Source organism: Camellia sinensis, chromosome 2 (assembly GCF_055761805.1).
Source record: "Camellia sinensis isolate YWXY chromosome 2, ASM5576180v1, whole genome shotgun sequence".
Classification (NCBI taxonomy): domain Eukaryota; kingdom Viridiplantae; phylum Streptophyta; class Magnoliopsida; order Ericales; family Theaceae; genus Camellia; species Camellia sinensis.
Window position 1 is genome coordinate 77,825,747 of NC_138962.1, and position 6,590 is coordinate 77,832,336.

The window sequence follows — 6,590 nt, forward strand, 5'->3', positions numbered from 1 at the left end:
CAAACAACCTATAATCGGGTAAGCAACCTGTCCTAGCTTGGAATGGTCACTACAGTTTCCGATATGCACTAGGTCGAATGGTGAAAAAGGGTGCCCCGGTAAAAATCGTGGTTTGTGTTCCCGTCGTGGCAAAGCTCGCAACCGGTCAGCCTTATGGCATGCTTTTCAAAGCAAGCATTCGGCAAACCGTTCAGGAATAGCATACGGCAAGCACGGTATCCTAGGCGCACCAATCCAATTGCAATGCAAAGAAGCACATAAGTGTAATCAAAACAAGATATCATGAGTTTGAGTCAAGTTCTCTAAATCTCCAGCGGAGTCGCCAGAAACGGTAGACGTGCCTGAACGTCCCGGCTTCGCGCTCGAATGGCGCGAAATTGGTTTTGTTCTTAAGCTACTACAGTTCGGACTCATGTCTCGGTTCTGAACCTAATCTTGTAAAGTGCAATGCAAGACCGATAAATCACCAAAGAGTCCAAATCCGACAAATTATTTTGGAAAACTGATTTTTATAAAGAAGTGCCAAACATGGACTGCTTTGCCAGATACAGAGTCACCACCCAAATATTTTGTTTTGGGAAATTTAGGAAACCCTGACTCGTGCCTAGGGCCACGTGTCCGTCATCACCAAAGTTGCCTCGGCTCGAGAACTTGGGTATGAGAGGAGAAGGTCATGCAATGAGCACCCTCGCTCCCCCAATCTAAAGATCGGCCTTTACTAACATGATATTTTGTTTTTCAAAGCACATGTGTTCTTATTCCGGTTTATCAATCTATCATTACTACGTGATGTGCACAACATACAAGTATAGACTAAATCACCTAAGTTGGAACAAAACATCTCATGTTTGTTTGAAAATGGTTTGAAGGTACTACTCGCAAGTAGGCTAAGAGGTGGATTTGCCACCCTCGAGTGGGCTTAGAAAACATGATTTTGCCACCTCAAGTGGGCTTAAAACTTTTATTTCGATGAATTGTTCCAATTCAAGCAATCTAACCTTCATCCACAGGCATTCATGCAATTAAACACTTAAGAAGTTAGCCTCATGGCAAACATGCTATCATGGCAACACTCACACTCATGCAAGATGCTAAAGCATAAACACTTACAGTATACTCCGAGCCAAAACAGAGAACTAGTTAGAAATCATGCATGATCCTAGTTCATGTTAAGATGGCTAATGCAACACATGCAAAATGCAACTAGAAATAGGCTCAGCTACTCTAAGACGGCATATGAGATGCAACTTGATAACATGCATTTGAACACATATTCAAGTAAATGTATTGAAATATAATGAAGTTTGTATCATGCGCCGAGCCTGGTGCATGCAAGATAGATGAATGATGCACGCATGCAAACATAAGGATGCTAATTGAAACATACCCTAAAACTAACCATCAAATGCTGATAAGTAAAAGGGAGAAAGACGTGGGGTTGGAAGACATTTACACACGCACGCACACTTATTACAACAATACGCCCTCTCGACGGAGGGTCCAAATGAATAATACAAGCTAGCTACGCTAAGCTATTCTAACTAATCTAATAATCTAATTAGACTAATTATTACATAATCAAATTGAATATTAGCTAAGCTAAGCTAATTAAGAATTTACAATGATGAATTAAATTAGCTAACACATTAACTAATTAATTACAAATTAACTAACTACACAAAGCAATTAAAACGGCCTCGAGAAGAGGGGCATATGCATGCTCAATCGACTTCGCTCGGAAATCCGTTGCCATGCCTCATGTTGCCTCTGTTTGTATTGTTCTGCACCTCTGAAAATTAAGCCAACTTTTGTGATGCTTCTGACGTACCTCATGGACATTCTGAGAGGTCATCGGCTAAGAGGGGTGGCCATCGGCCAATGGATAATGGTCATCGACCAATTTGGAGACTATCGGCCAAATATTGTTAGTCGATCGGCACACTATATAGTCGATCGGCCATCTCTTCCTGCAAACTGCTCCTTTTGCTGCAGCAGAGTACAAACAAAGGCATGGCAATACATTTACAAGAAAATGTTTGTACAACCACACTCCTTATCATGTTTGAAGCTTAAAGGAGTGTAGTGCTCGACTCTCGAGCCATTAATCACGTATTTCGATGCATGACGGCCAAAGAGGCCGAGTTGCACAAATCAATATGGATGAAATGCACAAAAGCACATAAATGCCTTAACCTCTATCATGCATGATCAAGAGGGTCGGCGACTGAGAATTGAGGCACGTTTCATCACTTCAAGTATGAAACGTCCCTCGTTCCTCGTGTTTGGCTTAACACTTAATCCAAATAACAATGCAAAGCAAGCATATTAAACATAATGTAATGCATGCATGATCAACTTAACAAAGCAACACAAGGATGCAAATATGAGGCAATGCAACAAGCATGCAATGACATGCAATGCAATAAGCTTGCAACAACATGCAAATCACATACTCAATGGACTTAAATCAAAAATGGACAGACCTCAGCCATGCCAAGAACAGTGGCCAAAATGTTGAAATGATGGCATGAAATGCAAGACAATGCACGCACATGCTCTAGCCCACCAACTAAGCATAAAATCATAACTGTTAAAAGTGCTCAAGGAGTGACAAATGTAAGAGTGTAGCAATACTATAAGAACTGAAATAAGGTATGAAATGATGCCAAATCATTCAATCAATACAAATATGGCATGCTAGGGTCCTTAAAGCATAAGGCTACCAAAGAGGACTACAAAGGAGACATGCAATACATGGTACAAAGGCATGAACCAATCATGGACGGAGTTCAAATAGGTCTAAACGAAGACCAAAATATGCTAAGATTGAGGCACAAATGCCCAGGCATTGATGCATGCACACTAAGCCACAAACAAGGTAACAAATGCACAACCCTTAGAGGCACTCAAAGGGTGAATGAAGTGGGAACATGACAATGCTACATGCTCTAAAATTTCATGTGGATTGATGCCAAATCATGTACATGATACAAATGAAGCATGCTATGCTACCCAAAGCTTAAGGCTAGCAAGGCACTTGCACTACAACTACGCAAAACATGAAGCACATTGGAAGGGCAACCCAAAAAAGTCCTAAAACATGTTAAAATGAGTCTAAAACATGTATGGAAGGAAGCCAAAATATGCTAGCATGAAGGGCATAAGGCATGATGGATGCAAGGCAAATAAGGTGGATTACACTACACCTATCAAGACCAAGCATGAGATGGCTTTGCCAACAAAAATCAGAGTTATATCATGGCAAAATAACCCCAAATACACATTGAAATGATAGCTCGCAAGCTTAGGCATGAAGGCATACGCAAAGGCTCATTTTCAAGGCATAAATGACCAACCCTTCAACGCATTGAAAGAGTGAAAGATGTGGGTGCATGGCAATGAAACATGCTCTGAAATCACATAATAAATGATGCCAAATCATTCAAATAGGTCAAGCAATGCATGTTAGTGGACTTGATGCACAAAGCTAACAAGCTAGGATGAACCATAGCCATACAAATCATGGCATGCATGGCCAAGAAAACAAAACTCAGAGCTTAAGCATGCTAAAAAATGACCAAAATCTTCTCAGATTTATACCAAAATCATGCTAGAATGACATGTTAAAGCATGATACACATTAGGCTAATTCATGGAATTGCACTACAAGTGCATGGAGCATGCAAGGGCCAACCAAACCAAACCTTAACAGAGGTATGACATGGCAAAACATCACCAAAAACATGCTGAAATAGAATCAAATCATGCTAGAAAGGCATGCTACTTCATGAAGCATACAAGACTAGTTTGTGAGAAATACACTACAAGTGTATAAACCATGCAAGGAGTGAGTCCACCAATCAAAATTAGAGTTATAACATGTCAAAATAACACCAAAAACATGCTTGAACTAAGCTAATTCAAACCACAAAAGCATGCTACTTTGTAAGGCTAACAAGGCTAGCAAAGAGGATTTACACTACAAGTGCAATAAGCATGCAAGAGGTGACCAAGACAGCAAAAAATAGAGTTATCGTAGGTCTGGAAAGGCACAAAAAAGAGACTAAACAAAGCCTCCAAGAAGTAGAAACGCATGCTCTTTTGGAGGGCCATCAATACAAGCAAACAAGAGAAGAGGTGGGGGGACAACCCCCTCCTATTTGGGCCCTCAAAATAAGGTTTTTACCACTGAAAATCATCAGGATTTCAGTAGTTCTAAGGCCAAAAGGAAATTGTTTGAAAAGTTTGAAAGTTAGCTCACAAGGCCTTACAAGCCAAGGAGCAAAAGGGAGGACAACCCCCTAGCCAAACAAGGCACAAACCAAGACTTTAAGGACTGAAAAATAGAGGAAAAACAAAGGTTTTTGTAGTTCAACATCACCTCAAAAAACAGCCTCAAAGTAGTTGAAAACTATGGCAAAGCTAGTGTGTAAAGCAAGCTTAAAGAGAGGGAGATCTTACCCTAGATGTACAGCTGCAAAACCAGCCCAAAATCTGAGCCAAAACACCGTTTGGAGCTCAAACAAAGTCCCAAGTAAGCTTCAAGCAACCTCCTCCCGAAGATAGGCAACTTTGATCAAGGATGCATTGGCAAACTAGTTGTATTTATTTACTTCTATGCACTTCTATGCACCAAAGGGGCAAGAAAGAGGGCTTTAGAGAGAGAGAGAGAGGCAGAGATCAATACTCTGAAAATTGTAGAGAGAGAGGGATTTTTGTGAGAGAAGCTCTCAAACTTGCTTAATAATTTCTAACCCTTTAGAAATGAGATATTTGGCTCCATATATAACAAAAGGCAAGAGTTTGGTCGAAATATCTAAACATGGGATAGCTGGAGCATGCTGGAAATAGTTGGAGATGAAATATCTTCAAAAAATTTGAGTTTGGGTCATTCTTGGCCGATCGGCCATCTTTTGTGCCGATTTGCCACTTATTTGCTACTTTTTTGGCCGATCGGCCAACAAAATTTGCTTTTTAAGCCCAACTTCAAATGGGCATAACTCCTTCATATGAACTCCTTTTTAGGTAATTCTTGTTTCCAAATTGAATCCCTGCAAGTAAGCTTTCCAATGGTGGCAACCTTGCATAAAAATTCAAAAGGCATAAAAAGTTATGCTTCTTTTGGTGAAGCTGCTCAGTTTCGGTCCAACCGGAATGAGGCCCAACTTCAACCAACCATATCTCTCCCATCCAGACTCGGTTTGAGGAGATTCTTGAATGAAAAATGAAGCCCTAGAAGTATTGTTTCCAACAGTGGTAGCCTCATAGCTTAAGTCCAAGTATACAAAATGATAGGCCTGATTTAGCGAGGACTGCTCGTTTTTCTCTTAGCGATTCATACCCAACTTCTTCCTCAACTAGGTTTCTTCCCTCCACTCCTCTTTCTTCAATTCCAAACCCCTAAACAAGGTTTTTTGAAAGATTTTTCAAAGATTTCATCTCTCTTTCATTCATTTCCACTTTGTCCTCGCTCGGTTTACCGAAAAGCGTAACATTTGACAAAATGCGAGGCTCGGAACATTGTAGAAATTTCTTTTCAAAAGCATTTTGAAAGAAAGGGTTTTAAGGTCTAAAAAACATTCAAAATAGCTTTGGTCCAAAATAGGGTGTGAGGTTAGGATTTGACTCTCGTCTTGCCGAAGAAATCGAACCTTTGGCCTGCGCATCTTTCATTACCAAATAAGCCATCAGTAGCGCCTAAGTCTTAAGGGCGGTAAAAAATGGGGTGTCTACACCATGGTGGCAAAGCCATCAGATGCTAAGCCAAGCCTTACACTTCGACAATCATTGCTAAAGTCAATATTCTGATGGTCAAAATCTTTCCATGCAAAGGAGTCAGCAAAATGCCTAAAGACACCGTCATCAGTTCATTCGTCTACATGCCATCTCATTAACTTAGCCGTCTTGGATGACATGAACAGCCTCTGCAACCTTGGCTTTAAAGGAAAATACCTCATCTGTTTTGTAGCTATTTGTTTGCCACTTTATTAGGACCATTTGAACCACTATCACCATTTGATTTCTATCTAGAACTGTTGCATATGACACATTTATCAAGATTGGCATCCTCGTTTTGAAACAACATGCAACTGTTGAGACATGCATCCCACGTCTCATACGTGAACCCCAAACCTGTTATGACCTTTTGACCTTTATAATATGAGTTCGGGAGTTTCACACCCAACGAGAATGCCTCATTCAATAACTTAAGCAGCATGTCAACAGACTTGTCTGTCCACTGATTAAACACCTTCAAAAGTAGAAGTCGAACAATGAATGACAAAGATGTGAACTTTTGACAACCCGGATACAATTCATTTTGTGCATCTTGAAGAAGTTTGAAACACTTCGCAGTCTCTACATTTGGACCGAGCCGGGGTTCAGATGTATGGGGGTTAGGCACCTGTGGTTCATTACCCTCAACACTTGTACCGACATGTGGATTTTCCATAGCCCTTCGTATCATTCCAACAATATCATCCCCAATGTCTAAATTAACCAATGTTTCATTCTTTCGATTACCATGTACAGATACGTAAGATTCCCAATGATTAATCCAATTTTTGTACTTTTTTTAAAAAAAACCATTC